The sequence below is a fragment of the Vicugna pacos genome, chromosome 12 (assembly GCF_048564905.1).
Source record: "Vicugna pacos chromosome 12, VicPac4, whole genome shotgun sequence".
NCBI lineage: Eukaryota > Metazoa > Chordata > Mammalia > Artiodactyla > Camelidae > Vicugna > Vicugna pacos.
Window position 1 is genome coordinate 53,557,465 of NC_132998.1, and position 22,680 is coordinate 53,580,144.

The 22,680-nt window shown below is 37.2% G+C and overlaps 1 non-coding gene across 1 annotated transcript; it reads right to left on the reverse strand.

Annotated features, from left to right (window-relative positions):
• Positions 1-11,970: 11,970 nt before the first annotated feature.
• On the reverse strand, positions 11,971-12,044 carry TRNAA-AGC (transfer RNA alanine (anticodon AGC)). Its single transcript has one exon. It is a non-coding gene; the product is annotated as a tRNA-Ala (tRNA).
• Between the last annotated feature and the right edge of the window lie 10,636 nt (positions 12,045-22,680).

Here is a 22,680-nt window from a genome sequence, read left to right on the forward strand (position 1 = left end):
CCCAGCAGCAAAGTCAGTGACATGCAAACATGCAAAATCCATTTGTCCTGTAAACAGGAGACACCAGAAACCCTGAACTACAATCTACACGGAGGTACAGTGACTCTGATGAAAGATGTCGACGACTGTAGATTTCAGAAGACGTCCACAAAATACACTTCGACACTTAACTTCGGGGCAAAACCAAGAATCCTTCACTGGAAACAAGGGAACCAAGTATGTGTGTTGGCAGCTATGCCTCCCCTCAACCTGATTTATTTGAAAGAGAAGGAGGGAAGACACAGCTGGAGGAGGAATCATTCAGACATGTGATATATGCAGGAAGCATTCTGTCAGTGAGGCAAGACAGAAAAGATGGACCCTGCAATGTGAGCAGCCCTGAAACCCCAGTTTATCTTAGAAGCAGAAGCAAAAGGAAGCCCCCTACACTTTTGTGCCACGGGGAGAATTCCTGTTAGGCTGGCACGTGGTCCAGGCCCCTCCTCAGCACAAACCTTTTGTAAGTTACGCATCTTGGAAACTTCTTCAAAGATGAGTGATCAATCCAAAAGGAACCAGCATACATACATTCTTACCATAAGAACAAAAAAAGCAGGGAATAGGGGGGAAAAGGCAAATTAAAATTCTCTTTTAAAAGAAGGCTGCCATTAAGTGAAAGAAATTTTTAACCAAATGCATAGCCATAAATTTTTAAAGTTAAGGGTGCAGCTTGGAAGAGGATCTTTGAAACGTCTGTTGTTCATAAGCTACCCAGACTATGGCATTATGTTATAGCAACCGGGATGGGCTAAGACACCAGGTCATTTGTGGTGGCAGGGAGCCGGAAGCACTCATGTCCATCACCAGGAGAGTAAGTAAAACGTTATAAATACACACCATGGAGTTTTATGTCACATTAGAAGCAACTGACTAGAGGGCCACGAAGCCACATGGCTGGATCTTAAAAACATGACATTAATTGAAAAAAGAATAGATATATATAATCATTACCACGTCTGTTCATTTAAAAGTATATACATAAAAACAATACACATTTAACAAAAACACATTAAAAGACATACATTTCACACACGTGAGTGCTTGCCTGTGGGGGTTAGGAACAGGAATAAAAAGGAAGAAATAAATAAGACTGGCCTTGCATGAGTCAGTTATGTTAATGTGACATGCGCTGATGACTATAATTAACTCAACTTTCTTAACTCTCTTCACTTGAAATTTTTAAAAATAAAGCAAAACCACAGAAGAAGTTCAAACATGAATTGAAAGAAGTGGGAGGAAAACAAAATTAAACTCTCAAAAAATGAAGGCAGACTGGGAAAGAGCACAAAGGAGAATAAATACTTATTAAAGAAAAACAACAAAAAATAAAATATTTTTAAAGACTCAAAGAATACCGTATTGAGAAAAGCAAACAAGATGAAATAGAAATGAATGAACTATTTAAAAGGATTAGTGAGAAAATAATGTAAATGCTAGAGAGACCAAAGAAATTCGATATATGCATAACTAAGAAAGAAAACCAAGAAAATAATCTCAATATTCAGAGAGAAAAAAAAACTTAGATAAATATTTTGAGAGACTTTTCAGGAATATAAGAAGACCTAAATCTATAGATAGAAGGGGTATAAAATATCCCAAAGAAAAAAAATGGCACAGAACAGTCAAACTAAGACCTACCATAATAAAGCTAATGGATTTCAAAGCTAACAAAAATTCTTTGGGTAGCTAGATTAAAATGATCAAGACATCTACAAGGTGAAAAAATCATCAAAATCTGAGCCAAAAGATTTTTATACCCAAGAATTTTATACTAGAGAAACTTGTTCAAGTACAAATGTAATAGGCAACATTTTTGAATACACAAGCAATATGGTTTTCATGAGCCCTTTTATAGGACATTAGTAGAGGATGAATTTTTGCCAACCATGAATTTAGAAAAAAATAGCTGGCAATGATCCTTGAGTCCATTTATCTGTAGAATTAAGTCTAAAGCAAATGTGAGAATTATGGTCATAGAACAGAGAGTAAAGTTTATAAATCTTGACAATATAGCTGTGAAGTAACCAAAAGAAGCTGAAAGAGAAAAGAAATAAGGTAAACATTACAATAAAATTTTATAGTTAGAGAATGAGGAGATGAGGAACAGGAAATATATTGCTCCCTGCTTTGAATAATACCTGAAAAATGGTTATAAAGTTATTAATACATCCACTGGAAAAAATACATGCCTTTCAAATTCAAAAAACATGCATACACAAAGCATAAACAGGCCAAATAGTGACAAACAATTAAATGCTATGGAAGCCAAAAGCATAACAAAAAAATGACAGACTAAAATAAAATATAATTTTTGTTTCAATAGATGTAAAAAGATTAAACTTACCAATTAATTGAAAATTTTTCTCAGATGGACTATCAAATCAAGCCCCAACTATATGCCATATACATAAGATAATGAAAACAAAGTGATTTAAAACAAAAATAGACAAAGGCATACCAAGCAGTTGAAGCCAAGATCAAAATTAAATCTCAAAGATTAATTTAGGGAAAAAGCATTAACTGAGACAAAGACAAAGACAGAGACTGTTCATTTATAACTATAAAGCATGAACTGAAAAATTAAGATCTCATGCTTACAAACATCAATACAGATGCACAGCATTCAAATTTATAAAGCAAAAACTGCAGGAAATTCAAGAAGAAATCAACAGAAACCATGACTAATCACATCGTAAAAAGTAATAAAATAAGGTAGAGAAGACTTAAATAACATGATTAATAAGGTAGATTATATACATACATATATATTTATAAGTACTTATGAACATATGAGAATATGTATAAGTTTATATAAATATATATGAGAATAAGAATATATCTTCTTATCATATACCTATGGACTAAGTCACAAAAATTGACTATGCATCAAAATGGGCTTCAAACAGGCCTGGGGATTTTGTGTCTCAACCCCCTTTTAGTACATCTGGATTCTCTTTTATTTCCTTTACATATTGAACTTGCAGATGTAAAAAAAAAAAAGTTTGAAAACCCCTGTGATACACACACACTTAAACAACAAACAATGTAAAAATATTTATTTTGTTTTAAATGTAAGATGTACAATCCTCATGCCAAATGTATAGACTGGAATGCTATAGAGTAGATGACCTAACTGCCTCTGATTAGCTAGAACACAGACCTTTTCAAGGGCTATCTCTGCCAATAAGGAATTTGAGAAGTCTGGTACAAACAAGGATATTTACTATACGTGGGGTACCTTAATGAAAGAGGAGGAGGGGATGCCTCAGTCCTAATTTAAAACAAAGGAGAAGTCTGATGCTCCTTGCATCATTCATCAGACAAATTTGTGACTTGACTTGTGTAAGAAAGATTCTTTTCCTGGTGTAAGAATGGAGTTACAGTCATCAACATTATTTGTACTTGTGCTCTTAACCATCACCAGGTTGGACAAAAATAAAGCAGTGTGTACAGTTTGGATTTATTTTAATGAAGTCAGAAGGCTGGGTTATGGGGACTTGTTAAAGAGATATTTTGAGGTCATGGACTTTGGGGAATGAAGGGGCTCTCAGAGGCCCAGCTTGCTCAACATGCAGGGGCCCAAGAGGCTGGCTTTCCTGCTGGTCTGATGAAACATCTGAATATACTGAGCTCGAAACCACAGGGGAAAGGAAGGGCTCTTGTTTCAGGAAGTGAAGATCTCAGACCCAAACCAGCCATGTGAACTGAGTTCATGGCAACTGCTCTGAGCCTAATGGAATTATGGATTTTGAGGAGTTGCTGAACTATTTTGGTAGAAATAAAGTCCAAATTTCAGAAGCCACGTATTTTGATGAATATATGAACCATACTTTAAGTTTCTGCAGCTGTTTTTGGTGTAGAATCCTCAAGATGCATTTAAATTACCAAGTATCTCTACTATTTGTGCAGCTTGGTTATAAAAGGAACTTAATTTCACAGACCCAAAAGGAAACTGTGCTATCAAAAAAAAGACACAATTAGAATTTGAGATCTGGCATATGAATCACAAAATTGTCCTGAATTTCTGTCCACATGGCTCCCTTTCACGAAACTGCTCAAATTCAGGCTGATAGCAACTATCAGTAACACAAATTTGGAGTAGAAATTCAGGATACACTGTTGAATACAGGCCAGACATCTCAAGAATTGTTCAGTTGCATATATAATGGTATTGTCATTGACATAATCAAAATTAATCAACGAGATTTTGCTTTAGGTAAATATCTTTCAGGACCAAAAATACTCTGACATCATCCCCCAGTGAGATAAATCTTTCCAGACAGGCAGACAATTTTGGCTGCAAGGAATGAGCATCTGTCCCCAATTCAATGCCAGCAATGCCAGCTCAAGGCCCAGATGATTCAGATCATTGTAGAATCTGACCTTGAGGCAAAGAAGTGGAAGCAGTGCAGGAAATATCTAAATATTGCTTAGCATGATATTTTATAAAGAGTAAATGAACAATACAAATTCTTAATTAGTCTGTTTCTTGGGGTCTTGAAATTTCCAGCATATTGTAATTATGAGGTTCAGGTAAGGCCTAGCCAAGAGTTGTGAATTATCCCTGGTTTTATTGGGCTATATGTGTGTTTTTATTAATAGTTGACTAACAGAATGGCCATCATTAAAGAGTCCACAAACAATAAATGCTGAAGAGGATGTGGAGAAAAGGGAACCTTCCTATACTGTTGGTGGGAATGGAGTTTAGTGCAGCCATTGTAGAAAACAGTATGAGATTCCTTAAAAAACTAAAAATAGATTTATCATATGATCCAGCAATTACCAAACTCCTGGGCATATATCTGGAGGGAACTCTAATTCAAAAAGATATATGCACCCCAATGTTCACAGCAGCATTATATACAATAGCCAAGATATGGAAGCAATCTAAGTGTCCATTGACAGATAACTGGATAAAGAAGTTGTGGTATGTGTACACACACACACACACACACACACACACACACACACACACACACAATGGAATACTACTCAACCATAAAAAGGAATAAAATAATGCCATTTGCAGCAACATGGATGGAACTAGAGATTGTCGTACTAAGTGAAGTAAGCCAGAAAGAGAAAGAAAAATGCCATATGATATCACTTACATGTGGAACCTTAAAAGAAGACACAAATGAACTTATTTACAAAACAGAAACCAACTCACAGACACAGAAAACAAACATGGTTACCAGAGGGGAAAGGGGGTGAGAAGGGATAAACTGAGAGTGTGAGATTTGCAGATACTAACTACTATATATAAAATACATAAACATGAGTATACTGTATGGCACAGAGAACTATATTCAATATCTTATAATAACTTGTAATGAAAAAGAATATGAAAAGGAACATATATATGTATATGTATGACCGAAATAATATGCTATACATCAGAAATTGACACAATAGTGTAAACTGACTATACTTTAATTTAAAAAAATTTTAATAGTTGGCTAAATAATTTTAAAGGACTCTTAATATTATCCTAAAATATCCATAGTTTTGAATATCATCAGGAGAGAATTTAAGCACACACATATGAGTTCCTGATTATCCATAAAATGTAAACATCACTATTTCAAAGAATGAAGACTTCTGATGAGAACCTACAATAGATACACAAAAACCAAAATGAAACTTACTCAAGCATACTACAAAAGAAAAGCATCAATCCACATGGGAAGAAACAAAAAGAAAAGAAAAAAATGAACAGAGAAGAAATACAAAAGTAACCAGAAACAAGTAATAAAATGGCAATTAGTACATAACTATTAATAATTCCTTCAATGTCAATGGAATAAATGCTCAAGTCAAAAGAAATAGGGTGGCTGATTGGCTAAAAAAAAAATTAGACCCATCTGTATGCTGCCTATGAGAGTCACTTCAGAGCTAAAGACATATACAGACTGAAAGTGAGGGGATAAAAAAAGATATATCAGGCAAATGGAAACAACAAGAAAGTAGGGGCAGTGATATCCATATCAGACAAAACAGATTTTAAAGCAAAGGCTATACAAAAGTCAAAGAAGGGCATTATATAATAATAAAGTCATCAATACAAGAAGAGTATATTACATTCATTAATATATATGCACCTAATACAAGAGCACCTAAATATATAAAGCAAATATTAACGGACATAAAAGGAGAAATCGACAATAATACAATAATAGTAGGGGACTTTAACAGCCCATTTACATAAATGGAGAGATCATCCAGATAGGAAATCAGTAAGGCAAGAGTGATCTTAAATGACACAACAGACCAGTTAAACTTAGCAGATATCTATAGGACATTGCATCCAAAACCAGCAGAATACACATTATTTTCAGGTGCATGTGGAATGTTCTCCAGCAGAGATCACATGGCTAGGCCACAAAACAAATCTCAACAAATTTAAGAGGACAGAAATTATATCAAGCATTTTTTTCAAATCACAACACTATGAAACCAGAAATCAATTATAGAAAGAAAAATGGGAAAACCACAAACATGTGGAGATTAAATAACATGTTACTAAAACCCCAGTGAGTCAATGAAAAAGTCAAAGAGGAAATCAAAAATACCTCCAGACAAATGAAAATGGAAACACAACTTTCCAAAATCTATAGGATGCAGCAAAAACAGTTCTGAGAGGGAAGTTTGTAGTGATACAGGCCTTCCTCAAGAAATAAGAAAAATCTCAAATAACTAACTTAAACTACCACCTAAAGGAATTAGAAAAAGAAGAGCAAACAAAACCTAAAGTCTGAAAAAAAAAAGAAAGAAAAGAAAAGAAAATCATAAAGGTCAGAGAGGAAATAAATGAACTAGAAAGACAAAAGAAAACGAAAAAAAAAATCAATGAAACCAAGGGCTATTTTTTTAAAAAGTGATAAACCTTCTGCCAGGTTACTGAGAAGAAAAGAGAGAAGATCCAAATAAACAGAATAAGAAATGAAGGAGAAGTAACAAGTAATATCACAGAGACACAAAAAAATCGTTTAAAAATACTGTGAACAGTTAACAAATTGGACAACCTAGAAGAAGTGGACAAATTTCTGGAAACATACAAACTGCAGGGACTGAGTCAAGAAGAAACAGACAATCTGAACAGATTAATCACTAGTAGTGAAATTAAATTTGTAATTAAATTTAAAAAAAAAAAGAATCTCCCAGCAAACAAAGCCCAGGACTGGATGGTTTCACAAGGGAATTCTACCTAACATACAAAGCAGAGCTAATACCTATCTTTCTCAAACTATTCCAGAAAACTGAAGAGAATGGAACACTCCCAAATTCATTCTACAAGACCACTATTACCCTGATATCAAAACCAGGCAAAGGCACTACAAAAAAAGTAAGTTACAGGCCAATATCTTTGATGAACATAGGTGCAAACAATCCTCAAAATATTAGCAATTAGAATCCGATGATATATAGAAGGGGTCATACACCAAGATTAAGTTGGAATTAATTATTCCAGGGACACAAGAATGGTTCAATATTCACAAATAATCAATGTGCTATACCACATTAACAAAGGGAAGGATAAAAATCACATGATCACCTCAATAGGTGTAGGGAAAGCTTTTGACAAAATTCAACATTCATTCATGATAAAAACTCTCATCAAAGTTGATATAGAGGGAACATATCTCAACACAGTAAAGGCCATTTATGACAGAAATGTGAAACTTACATGATACTCAACAGTGAAAAGCTAACAGCCTTCCTCTAAATTCGGGAACAACACAAGGATGCCCACTCTCGCCACTTCTGTTAAACACAGCATTGGAAGTCCTAACCCCAGCAATTAGAGAAGAAAAAGAAATAAAAGATATCCACATTTGAAGAGAAGAAGTAAAACTGTTACTATTTGCAGATGACACAATACCATATATAGAAAACCCTAAAGTCTCCATCAAAAAACTATTGCAACGAATAAATGAATTCAGTAAAGACACAGGATAGAAGATTAATATACAGAAATATGTTGCTTTTGTATAAACTAAAAATGAGAAAGCAAAAAAAAAATACCACTTAAAATCACATCAAAAAAAAAAAAAAAACTTAACCAAGGAGGTGTAAGAGCCATACTCTAGAAACTATAAAACACTGATGAAGGAAATTGAAGAGGATACAAAGAAATGGAACGCTATCCCAGGCTCTTGGATTGGAAGAATTAGCATCACTAAAATGGCCATGCTACACAAAGTAATCTACAGATTTAATGCAGTCCCTATCAAAATACCCATGACATTCTTCACAGAACTAGAATAATCCTAAAGTTTATGTGGAACCACAAAAGACCCCGAATTGCCAAAGCAGGCTTGAGAAAAAAGAACAAAGCTGGAGGCATCACCCTCCCTGACTTTAGACTATACTGCAAAGCTACAGCAATCCTAACAGCACAGTACCGGCACAAAAACAGTTACATAAATCAATGGAACAGAATCGAGAGCCCAGAAATACACCCATTCACCTATGGTCAATTAATCTATAACAAAGGAGGCAAGAATATACACCAGAGAAAAGACAGTCTCTCCAATAAGTGGTGATGGAAAAACTGGACAGCTACGTGTAAAAGAATGAGATTAGAACATTTCCTCACACAGTATACAAAAATAAACTAGAAATGGATTAGACACCTAAATGTAATTTTACATACATCAAATTCCTAGACGAGAACATAGGCAGAACACTCTTTGACATTAATGGTAGCAATAATTTTTTTGGACCTGTCTCCTAAGGTGAAAGAAACAAAAGCAAAAATAAACAAATGAGACCTAATTAAACTGAAAAGCTTTTGCACAGCAAAGGAAACTATCAACAAAACAAAAAGACAGCTTACTAAATGGGAGAAAATATTTGCAAATGATATGACCAACAAGGGGTTGATATCCAAAATATATAAACAGCTCGTACAATTCAATGTCAAAAAAAACACACCATCGAATCAAAAATGGGCAGAAGACCTGAATGGACATTTTTCCAAAGAAGACAGACAGATGGCTAACAGCTACGTGGAAAGATACTCAACATCATTAATTGTTAGAATAATACAAATTAAAACAACAATGAGATATCACCTCACACCTTTATCACCATTTGAAAAATGGTCATCATCAAAAAGTCTACAAATAGCAAATGGTGGCAAGGATGTGGAGAAAAAGGAACCCTTGTACACTGTTGGGGTGAATGTAAATTGGTGCAGCCACTATAGAAAGCAAGATGGAGGTTCCTCAAAAAACTAAAAATAGAACTACCATATGATCCAGCAGCTCCACTCTTGGGTATATATCTGGAAAAAAAATAATAAAAACACTTAAGTTGAAAAGATACATTCACCCCAATGTTTGTAGCAGCACTATTTATAATTGCCAGGATATGGTAGCAACCCAGGTGTCCATCAACCAGATGAATGGAGAAAGAAGATATGGTATATAGAGACAATGGAATACTACTCAGCCATAAAGAAAGAATGAAACAATGCCATTTGCAGCAACATGGATGGACCTAGAGAATGTTGTGCTTAGAGACATAAGTCAGACAGAGAAAGACAAATTCTGTATGACATCACTTATATGTGGAATCTAAAAAATAATACAAATGAATGTATATAGCAAAACAGAAACAGACTCACAGGTATAGAAAACAAACTAGTGGTTACCAGTGGGGAGAGGGGGCAATGTAGGGGAATAAAAAATACAAACTACTGTGTCTAAAATAGATAAGCAACAGGACATATTGTTCAGCATAGAGAATTTCTGCCTTTATTTTGTAATAACCTTTAATGGAGTATAGTCTATAAAAATACTCAATCAGTATGCTATATACATAAATCAAGTATACATCAATAAAGAAACAATAAATAAATATTTTAAAATAATAATAATTTCATCTGTCCTATGGGGTCTGATCAATATTTTACACAGCTTCATGCAGATTTTGATTTTGATTTTATAGCAGATCTACTTTCTTAAGCTTCTTTGAGAAAGAAATCAAAAGGGCCCAAGAATAAAGAGTATTTTGTATTCTATAGTACAATAAAATCTACTGTTTTACGGGGTTAGGTGACTCTTAAAATAAAATGACAGGTTATTAAAGTTAAGAAAACTGCAGATTTCAGAAATGCTATAGTTAACTTTTTCAGGGAAAGCAGGGGAAGGGTCCCAGAGTGAGCAGAGGCTATGACAGTCAGTGCGCTGGGGAGCGAGGGGGACCAGCTGCCCTAGAAAAGAGGGAAAAGCAAATGAAGTCCCTGTTGCTTCTCATACAGTCATTACCTTCAAAACTGTCAAGATGTCAAAGTATTAACAAGATACAAAAAAAAAAAGTGAAAGAGTTTTCCTTTCAAACACGCCTGAAACCTGAGGTGTTTTTTGATGTAAGAGATACGTACAATTTCCCATGTGGTAGTGTTTTTCTTATCAATGAACACTTCAAACCCCAAGTCAGGGAATGTTCAGTATCCTCCTCACGTTCTCCCGCTAAGCCATTGCCTGACTACTTCCATCTGCCTACATAACAGAGCTAGTGAAACCCAGGCTGAGCCAAGGCAGAATGCATAGACTTCCATTTCTTTATTTATTCAAGACACTCACTGATGAGATAACTCAAATGGAAAGGCTTTGGGCATATGCAAAAAATGGAAAGGAATCTCGTTCCTAGAGTAGCATTCCTCATCAGTGCTGCAGAGTTCTCTTGGAAAAGCCAGCAGATCCCAGGAAGGAGCAGAAACCCAGAACTGCCAGACCCTGTGCAAAATGCATGGGGCATAATTAACGCAGCCACAATAATCAGATCAGTAAAGCTCCAGACAAGTGTGGAGACTGATTATAAAGATCTTTCTTTTCTAATTATTTTTAGCACTTGAGACTTGTCCCCCAGAAGGATTGTACATGTAGCTTGAGGATAATTACGAGAATGTGGAAAACTGGGGACAACCTGAACGTCCATCAGGAAGAAAGTGGCGAAACAAATGACGGCATATTCACTCTCTGGGATCCTAGGCATTTGTTAAAAAGATTGAGTTGGATCTCAAAATGTTGGCAGGGAAAATGGCTATGATTTTTCTGATTAACAAAACAAATATGAGAATGAGTATATTAGTCCATTTGGGGGATTTTTCCATGTTTGCAACATTTCCATTTTGCAGAGCAAGTGTATCGGATGCCATCTTTGTGCTGCTTCTCAGATTTCCCCTACTGCCTCTCTTTTCTGAAGGCAGTCCCATCACCCCCACTGCACCCTTTGCTGAGCTCCCTCGAATGGCTGGAGTTCAAGTTGGAAACTTGGGCCTCATAGTCCTTGTTTCCCCTCACTGAGCATGGAAACCGGCTTCCTGAGTGGCTGCCGAGGGCTGAAAATACGGAGAGTTCCCCCACTAAGAGGTGAGACCTGGCCGATGGGAAATGAGAGGCAGGAGGGATTTGAGCAGAAAAATGCCTTCCCCTTCCTCCTTGCAGAGGATGGCTCTGAGGTGTGGTTCCTTCTTGCAGCCCTTCCAGAGGAGTCCTGCACGCCGAGCGGACACACCTGCCACTCACCTGCTGTGCCTCTGCCAGGCCTGTTGTGAAATGTGAGCGGTGACACATCCCATTACATGGCTTTGCATCCTTCTTACCTCACGTCCCTTGTTTCCACACCTTCACCATCTTCAGCTTGCATTTCCCAAGTATAGGGGCCGCGCGTTCATCCTTGCCTTTGGTTCTCCTGTCTCGGGGACCCAGGCCAAAACCACGAGCAAACCAGACAGTGTGTAAAGCTGTAGTGAACATATAACACGTGTACACCCAACCCTCTATAAATATGTAGACATGAGGATACACCTTAGTCCTTAGTGGTTTGCCTTTGCTGCTTACGTGTTTTAATAAATGTGCCACTTTTTTAAAATTATTTTTTAAAGTTATTTTTGAGTGTAATTAGATTTACTTATTTTAATGGAGGTACTGGGGATCGAACCCAGGACCTTGTGCATGCTAAGCACACGCTCTACCACTGAGCTATACCCTTCCGCCACGTGTTACTTTTGAATAATTATCTAAATAATAATTAACACCATAAAATCGTGCCATATTAATAAGTCTAGCATATGCTTCCCTGCTTTACGCCTTTGCAGGCAATAAGAAACCATTGTATTTCTCAGGCAAAAATCAGTCTATGATATTCTTAAAATTTTTCATCTGAATGTGACAGCTGATCACCCCCCTACTCACACGCTCACACCCAGCCACCCCCAACACACACACATACACACGCGTCTTCCTTGCTGACAGACTTCTGTTCTGTTTGTGTTCACCCTCCCAGCTGTTCCCCTTGTCACCTTGGGAGCATGGAGGACAAGCCAAAAGAGTCCAGAAAAGCAGACCAGAATCGCGATTATCATCAAGGCAGTGTATGAAGCAACAATAAAGACCCCTACCCCCAAAATTCTTTGTTTGTGAAATAATAACTCATTGTTTAAGACACTTTAAATTGGGTATTCTGTTAGCTGCCTTCAAAAGCATCCTGGGGTAACTATTTATATATATATCTGTGTACATATCAGATTTTATAAATATAATAATATATAATATATATATTACCATGCAATACATGGTATCATGTATCTAACTAGAGGCAAAGAAATCATATTTGTCTTATTTATTTCATATCCTCAGCTTCTAACATGCCATCCACACATTGTAGGATGTCAACAAACATTTCTTGAATTGAACTGATAAATTCCATTCATCTCCATCTGTAATTTACATATCACACATCCAGTGAGAGATTATCTAATAACAGAGAGAGTAAGGTGCACAAAATAAAATCCAAGTCACTTGTCATCCAAAAGGCTTAAAGTTCATAATCATATCAGCTTAAAGTTAATAATAATCACCAACTGCATTTAAATAATCATACCATATCGCACTGTCCAAAGGACAGCAGCAAATTGCAGTGAGAATCGAAAGATCAGACTCCAGTGTCCATAGTATTTCTAGATATAACCAATTAAAAACAACCTTAAAAGAATTCTGTTCTTGGTAGGGTGAGCATCGTACTTGAAAAGAGACATATAAATTAGATCTTATGACAACAGAGCTTGACAAGGTGGAGATACGGCGGGTGGTGGGAGTGGCAGTCTCCCCAGGTGAAAGCTGTCATTTTGTGACACAGATCAAGACCCTCGTCCTAAACCTCGTCTGACAACTCTCTTCCTTCCGAAGCTCCAGAAATGCAGTAACAAAACGTAGCCAACTTTAAATTATAGACATGAGTGGGAAAAACAGTTGACGCAGGCAAATGATATTCATTTATGCAATTTTTATTATCCTGGTACAGTACGCCAGGAAATGTTCTAAGTGCTTGAGATTCAGCAGTGAGGCAAAGGGACAAAAATCCCCACCCACATGGCTTTTCTGTTCTAGAACTGGAGGGAGTGGGTTGGGAGGGACAGTAAACCAAAATTTCCAAAATTCATTTTAGCCCTTAGTTTCAAAGCAAGGCTAGCTCTAAAAAAAAAAAAAAAAAAAAAAAAAACCAACAAAAAAAAAACTTGCTAAAGCAACAGAGTTCTGTTGTTCTCTTCCCCCATCGCTCTCTTTCCAGCTCTGTCTGGTCCCTTTGGCATCATGCTTGGCAGCTTCCCCACACCAACCCCCAAACTACTTACTCGGGGTTGTGTGTCTGGGCAACTGAATCACAAGGTCTTGAGATGGAGCCGGCTAATCTGTTGCTGTTTTGTTTTGTTTTGTTTCTAAAAAGCTCTCCAGATGGTTCAGATGATCAGCCAGCTGCTTCAGTCCCCTCTCTCCTCCTTGTAACCACCCATTAAAATTTACCCAATTTGTGCCTTTTTCCCTCAGATTTGCTCACTGCATTCCAAGGTGGTGCTATTAGCTCAAACTAACGTTACCTTATTTTAATAACTTCATGATACGAAGGGTCTCTGATATTGGCAGAGAGCTTTTGTATTAACAGAGAATGTTCACATGCAATCACCATTCTGTTCACACCGCTACCCCGAGAGATAGGCAGGGCAGGTTTCATTTTCCTCTTTCTACTCTGAAGAGACTAACCCTCAGAAAAGTTCAATTATTTGCCCAGGGTCGTTCAGCTGGGAAGAGCACAGTCCGCATGGGAATCCTTCCAACTCCTTAACAGGGCTGCCCACCCTCCTCATCCTTTGTGCCATTCTCTTCAGATGAAATTTTGAATTATTATATATTATTGTAACTCTTAATGGTGAAAATACCAGGCACCAGAGTGGGCTGATGGGAAAAAAAAAAAAAAGTCCTGAGGCAGATGTCTTTGTTATCTTACATCAACTAGACAGATTTTCTGCTCTACCTTCAGGTAGAGCCAATGCTGTCAGAATCACTATCAAGTAACAGATATACGACTAATTAAACTAAGTAATACAGCCCGTGGGCCAGTGTTCATTGGCAGCTGGGCTACTTTCTGTCCCTTCGGGTACTGCTTCTGGGTCCTTCTGCGTGCTGGCCGTGGGGAGCCAGCTGCCCGTCTGCCACACTCCTCCACTCCCGAAGTCAGCACCCAGACAGTACCACTCTCTCCTCCCCTCCCCTCAAACCTGAAATTGTTAGGGTGGCCAAGTAACTTAATGTCTGAATCAGAGCAATTTGGAGAGCAAAAGAGGGCACTGCATATGAATAATTATGCCAGGACAACAGGTATAAACCAGGATTGTCCTGGGTGAATCAGGGCCCCACTTATCACCACCAAGTAAAAGCTAAAAACTCAAAAACTGAATTAAGGTTTGCTTTCCTTTCTTGTTCTGCTTCTGGTAAAGGTGTCAATATCTACCAATGAATCCTTATGTCACACAGAAAGAAAGTATTTCTGAGAAGCTGCATGCTATAGAAAGCATAGGAAAACTGGCGAGTTAAGGAAACTTGTGAATTCTTTGGAAATGTAAAAACAAAACAAACAAACAAAAAACGTTCACAATGCAATCGCCCATCTCTTATGTAAGATTGTAAAATTTAAATTTTCTATAATAGTTTCTTAGTAGATAGTACCCTGTACTGGCCAGTTACATGTGGTAGAATATTTCAATCCTACACAAACCCTCGGATGTCAGATGGGACTCTGCCTTGTCAAGGCATCAGCTGCACCTGCTGCCCACCCTAACAGCAGAATTCTTATTCATGCAACATTTGCTTTGTGTTTTAATATTATAAAATAACATACACTCATCATGAAGAAACATTGAAAAACACAGAAGAATTAAAAGCAGGAAAATAAATCACCCAGAATCACCATCTCCCAAGTAACTACTATTAGCATTCTGGTATTGTTGCAGAAAAATGTGTTACAGATCAGTTGTAACAGCAACCTGGATCCAGGCGAGAGACCAAGCAGCACTTGGAGAGTTGCAGAACTCAGGTTTATTACTACAGCGGGCCCAAAGGAGTTAACGTTGCAAACTCTGGTCCCCATCTGTAGGTTTACACAGGCTTTTATAGGCTACCAGTTTACACTTTGCAACATCATATGCAAATAAGGTATAACAAAAGTTGACTAATTAGGAACGAGCTTTGTAGAAATGGACCAATCAGGAGGGAGAGAAATAACCAAACAGGAGTGAGCTCCATGCAAATGAAGCACTATAAATGGACCAATCAGGAGTTAGCTCAGGGAACCAATAGAATTTTAAGGGTAAGTTCCACTTTCCTAGAAGTTAGCTGTTTCAGAGGCAAAAAAGTGAGATAAAGCCACTGGGCCAGAGAACCGGATGGTGCTGGCAGGAGAGTAGCGGCCCTGCCTGGGGGGTCCGGCCAGTCTTTTTTATGGGGCTTCCCACCTCAGTATATTTACTTCCAAATATTTATATCCATACATTTTTTTTTACTCAGTTGTGATCATGTTATATATAAAAATACCTTGCTTTTCATTTCAATTATATGACATGTATTTCCCATGTCGTTATAAATTTCTTATAAGCATAACTTTAAGAAACTGCACAGTAATCTGTTATGTGGGGAAAATCTTGTTTCCTTAACCCTTCCCAGCTTGTAGGGCGTTTAGTTTGTTTCCAACTTCTTCCTCTGATAAATAATACCACAACAAACACTTTATACTGAAAGCTTTTTCTGTGCTTCATGTTATTTCTTGAAGCTAGGTTCCAGAAACTGAAATTATCTTAAAATATATGAACATATTTAAGATTCTTGTTATATATTACAAAATGTTGTCCAACAGGCTTTTATCCAGTTTATAGACCCATCAACAATGAATATGACCCTCAGTAGGACAGAATATTTTCATATGTAAAATATGATTTTTGTTTGTTTGTTTGGCATTTCTATGATTTCTAGAGAGGCTTAGCTGTTTCCCATATACTGGCTAACTAAGCGTATCTTCTCTAGTCCATGAATTGTCTGTTCACTTCATTTGCTCGCCAGAATTTTTACTCAAATCACAAATTAGAAATAGGTATAGCATATCTTAAAAAGCTCTTTATAGTAGGACTTAATAAAAAGAACAAAAAGGTCCACTAAGAATCATTACATGGATTATGGGGTGAGGATAATAATTTTGAACATTCATATCTAAGCAACAAAACTATGCAATTCAGTGAGATCTTGATGCTAATTTCCATCTTCATTGAGAATTGACAAAACTGAGCCGGGGAGGCAGCGAGGGCACTGCTCTCAGCCCCAGCCAGCAGGTCACATTCTGTATTCATAGTCTTAGTTCCTGATTGTCCCCCTCTGTGTTTGAACCTTTAATCCTCTCATGTCTCCTGTTGCAGAGGCTGAAGTAGATATTATGGGCATCTTTACTGATAAGAAAACAGGGATTCAGTCAGACATGGAACTTGCTAAAGACCACATGGCCAGTAAGGCGTGGAATGCTTTCTGATTCAAAACCTCATGTTATTTCCTGTAATGTGCATTTAACCGAAAGTCAGATGTTTAAAAGCATTCAGGAAAACAAGCAAGCAAGGGACCTGAAAAAATTTACTAAAATAGCAGCTATTCAGTATTAGAGATGACTTAGCCAGACTGCACCGAGCATCAGTGAGAAAAATATTCACATGCTCTCCTTTATACGTCTCAATTTTTATAAAAATCTCGACCTATCTTCAGCCTAGTTCTTTTCGGTACTATTTTACCAGAAAGGTAGGATAGCCCAGTGAGTAAGAGTGCAGGCCCTGAAATCCATCTTTCCGAGTTTTAACCCCAGACTGGCCATTTGCCACCTTGTAGCCTGAGAACATTACTCAAACACTCAGTGCCCTCAGCTTCCTCATGTGTTAAAAACAACAAAACCAGGGCGGTGATCATTACAGTACTTGCCACACAGAGTTGTAGGGAAGAGTAAGTGAGGCAATACGTGCAGAGCACTTAAAGTGGTACCTGGTGCATGGAAACTATTCGGGTAATAACAGTTGTTACTGTCAGCATATGTATTAATTCATTTAAACGCATGACAACCCTCCCGGGACAGCTCCCACTCTTTTACTGATGAGAAAACAGAGACCTTATACAAAGTACTCTTCGTAATGCATAATGTAAGACGCTGTTCAGACCTAAAAGGATCCCTGGCTGTAGGTGTGAACCAGCTTTGAAAAACACAATACAATGTGTCTTCACATCAGTGAAATACAAAAGGTTAAGGGAAAGAAGTTGTATTTTTCATCTAAAACAAAATTAAGTAACTTTAGATGCTAACATAAAGCTGTCTGTCAACATTGAAGTGACAAGAAATAGCATAGAGATTTTTTAATGGTTTTGTAAATCGTGAAGTCTTGGAAAAAAGACTGTCGCTAACCTAGAGGACAGACAGGGATGCTGACAGATGTAGTCATCCTCCATTGGGCTACTTAAATATCACTTATCCCTAGTCTCAGTAGGCTTAAATGCTCGGTTCCAGATGCCTATGAGTCATATTTGTAAATAATAAATGTGTGAAACACATATTTTGTGCATCAACATATCCTTTCATTTTGAATGAAAAGTGCATACACAGACAAACATTTGAAAAAAAAAATCAATCTTCATCCTGAGAAAAACCGTACATCAAAATCCTAGGGAAAGGCCATATAACTTCAGTATTTTTATGAGCACGATCCTTAAGAAATACGATATTGGAGGAAACAGTCACACTCATCTTCTTCTCCTGTTACCCAAACACAGAGGAAGACCTTAGCTGAGGGCTGGTCTCCCTCCGGGTCGTAGGGACCCCAGATTGATTCGGGGACACAAGTCAGCAGGGGCTGGAGATGGTGCAAATGTGGAGACAGAATTTGCTGGTGAGCGGACAGCCACATGGGAGAATCCTAGAGAGAGAGGAGATGGAGGTGACGGAGAAAAGAGGAAAAATACAGACATGCGGGGAAATGAGAGGAACAGCTTTAGATAGAGGACTGAAATGGCACAAAAGCCAGCAGATAGGTAAGTCCACCATCTCAAAAGGAAGTCAGGATGCTGAAGAGATCCCCGGGCTGCGGTGGAGACTAATGAGATAGTTCATTTCTAAGGGTGCTTAACTATGAAGTCTGAGCTGAGAGGTATAAAATATGGTGAAAGATACAAAAATAAGGTTCGTAGGTGGCCTATTGCTTTGTCTTTACAGTAAGCCCACACTTCACTGGGCAGCAAGCAATCAATTTACCTGGATGTGTAAATTTGATCTGTGGTTTCTCCTGCTTTTCATCTGCTGGAGGGATTTAAGAGCTAAGACATCTATATTTGCAAATCTGCAGAAGTGAATGCTGTCATCAAACAGGCTGGATTGCCCTGAGGATTTCTTATCCCATTTGGCTTCCTAGATTCATTTCAGCCATCCTAGAGCTCATTGAGTTTCAAGTTAGCACTGCATCTCCCCTAGACGTCAAACAAACATTGTGTAGAGACGAAGGAGACAGAGGTGGGAGGGGTTGGAAAATGGGCCACGGGAAGGAGCAGGTTTGCTGATGCACTTCAGAGAGGATGGATCTCGTCTCCTGATTGAGATCCTCTGAACACTGACCCCCAAGTCCCTGGGTTGGTGCTATTCCACACATTTGTATGTACAGAATGTACTCTACTCGCCGCCTGACAATGGTTTGTCTGTATGTCTGTCTCCCCATCCAGACAGTGAAGTCCTTGAAGGCAGAGATGGAGGCTCATTCATCTTTGCATCCCTAGCTTCTAGCTGCAAGTTTGGGGCACGGCTGCTACTCAGTGTCTGTTTGTTGAATGAAAGAATCAAATGCTCAGGTACATTTCTTCCCCTCTTTTAACCTATGAAATTTTTTTACTTGTGAAACTTTCTTAAAGCCTAAAAAGTAAGGTGGAGTGCATTGGGGTTTTGTTTTTTGGTTTTGTTTTGTGTTTTGAATTGCCCTATTTTTTTTAACTTTTTTAAAAATTGAAGTGTAGTCAATTTACAACATTGTGTCAGTTTCTGGCATACAGCATAATGTTTCAGTCATAATGTTTCAGTCATACATATACATATGACAGACACTCATTTTCATATTCTTTTTCATTATAGGTTACTGAAAGATACTGAATATAGTTCCCTGTGCTATACAGTATAAACTTGTTGTTTATCTATTTTACATACAGTAGTTAGTATCTGCAAATCTCAAACTCCAAATTTATCTCGCCCCACTCCCTTCCCCCGCTAGTAACCATAAGTTTGTTTTCTATGTCTGTGAGTCTGTTTCCATTTTGTAAATAAGATCATTTGTGGTTTTTTTTTTTTAGATTTCATATATATAAGTGATATTATATGGTATTTTTCTTTCTCTTTCTGGCTTACTTCACTTAGAATGACATTCTCCAGGTCCATCCATGTTGCAGCAAGAGACATTATTTTATTCTTTTTTACAGCTGAGTGGTATTCGTGTGTGTGTGTGTGTGTGTGTGTGTGTGTCTGTGTATTCCCATCTTCTTTATCCAGTCATCTGTCAATGGACATATAGGTTGCTTCCATGTCTTGGCTATTGTAAATAGTGCTGCTATGAACATTGGGGTGCATGTATCTTTTCAATTAGCATTCCCTCCAGATATATGCCCAGGAGTAGGATTGCTGGATCATATGGTAAGTCTATTTTTACCTTTTAATGAGTCTCCATACTATCCTCCATAGTGGCTGCACCAATCTACATTCCCACAGTGTAGGAGGGTTCCCTTTCCTCCACACCCTCTCCAGCATTTATTGTTGTGGACTTTTTAATGTTGGTCATTCTGACTGGTGTGAGGTGATACCTCATGGTAGTTTTGATTTGAATTTCTCTGATAATTAGTGATGTTGAGCATTTTTTCATGTGCCTGTTGGCCATTTGTATGTCTTCATGGGAGAACTGCCTATTTAGGTCTTCTGCCCATTTTTGGATTGGGTTGTTTGGTTTTTTGTTATTAAGTTGTATGAGCTGTTTGTATATTCTGGAGATGAAGCCCTTGTCAGTTGCTTCATTTGCAAATATTTTTTCCCATGGAATGTGTTGTTTTGTGCTCAAAATCCCTTCATCCCTTATGGTAGTCAGTGGAAATTTATGTGATCTGATTACAATGTCGCCAAACCTCTAGAGTTGGACACAGACTGGAGGGTTGACCCAATTAAAAGAGACAGAGGGACATATGAGTACTTTGTACAATAAGTGGTACATAAATACATATAAACTTAAAGGTTACTAAAAATTCACATTTTGGAATTAACCCTAAAGTAGGTATCCTTAATTTGGTGTCAATGGAGACTTAGCAAGGCCAAGAATGAACTTCAGGGGCATATCTACCAACCACAAAACAAAAAAATCACAGCCAAAATAAGGCATATGAGTATGTGCATTTTGCAAGGGAGGTGATACATAACTCATTGGATCCTCAAAGGTGTCTATGATCCAAAAATAATACAGGCCATCAATGCAAAGAACAGCTTGTAAAAACATGGGAAAAAGTATGCACAAGGATGTTCATCACAGCATTGTTGAAGGTGAAAAACTGGAAACAATCTAAACTGACTTCAATAAGGGCTTGTCAAGTACAAACCTAAAACATACATGATATGCAGCATATATATCAAGGCATACTACTCAGTGAAAAAGCTGAGTACCACACAGCACATAAAATATGGCCTCACCTCTGGGAAATAATATCCATGTGTATCTAGACATGGAATGTTTCTGGGAAAACAGTCACCAAATGTTAATAGTTATCTCTGGTGGACTTTGGGATGTTCTTGTCCTTCCTTTTTACACACTCTGAATTGTCTGAATTTGTATAGTGAGCATGTTGTCATCTTAACAAAACAATAATAGTATTTTCAGGAATAGCAAGGCTTATTTAGAGAAATGTAAAGAAGGTAGAATCACAACTGGCAGCTAATAGAAAGTTTGTGGGGGAGGGTATAGCTTAGGGGTAGAGTGCATGCCTAACATACTCAAGGCTGTGGGTTCAATCCCCAGTACCTCCTTTAAAATAAATAAATAAATAAATAAATAAATAAGCAAACAAACAAACAAACAAACCTAATTACCTTCCCCCAAAATAAAATTAAAAATAAATATAAATAAAAATTTTAAAAAGAAAGTTGGAAATTATTAACCTTAAAGTTGGCATCAAGATACACACTACTATATATAAAACAGATACTGGATAAAGAAGTTGTGGTATGCTTATACAATGGAATACTATTCAGCCATGAAAATGACAACATAATGCCATTTTCAGCAACATGGATGTCCCTGGAGAATGTCATTATAAGTGAAGTAAGCCAGAAAGAGAAAGAAAAATACCATATGAGATCACTCATATGTGGAATCTAAAAAACAAAAACAAACGAAAACAAAGCATAAATACAGGACAGAAATAGACTCATGGACAGAAAATACAGACTTGTGGTTACGGGGGGGGTAGAGGGTGGGAAGGGATAGACTGGGATTTCAAAATTGTAGAATAGATAAACAAGATTACACTGTATAGCACAGGGAAATATACACAAAATGTTATGATAAATCACAGAGAAAAAAAATGTGACAATGAGTGTGTATATGTCCATGAATGACTGAAAAATTGTGCTGAACATGCTGAACACTGGAATTTGACACAAAACTGTAAAATGATTATGAATCAATAAAAAAATGTAAAAAAAAAAAGAAGTTGTGGTATGCTTATACAATGGAATACTATTCAGCCATGAAAATGACAACATAATGCCATTTTCAGCAACATGGATGTCCCTGGAGAATGTCATTATAAGTGAAGTAAGCCAGAAAGAGAAAGAAAAATACCATATTATATCACTCATATGTGGAATTTAAAAAAAAAGAAGACAAATGAACTTAAATATAAAACAGAAACAGACTAACAGACATAGAATACAAACTTGTGGTTGCCAGGGTGAAGGAGGGTAGGTAGGGACAGCCTGGAAGTTTGAGATTTGTAGATACTGACAGGTATATATAGAATAGATAAACAAGTTTGTACTGTATAGCACAGGAAAATACATTCAAGAACTTGTAGAAGCTCATGGTGAAAAAGAATATGAAAATGAATATATGTATTTTCATGTATGACTGAAAAATTGTTCTGTACACCAGAAATTGACACAACTTTGTAAACTGACTATATCTCAATTTTTAAAAATATATAAACAACAAGGACCTACTGTATAGCACAGGAAACTATATTCAGTATCTTGTAATAGCCTATT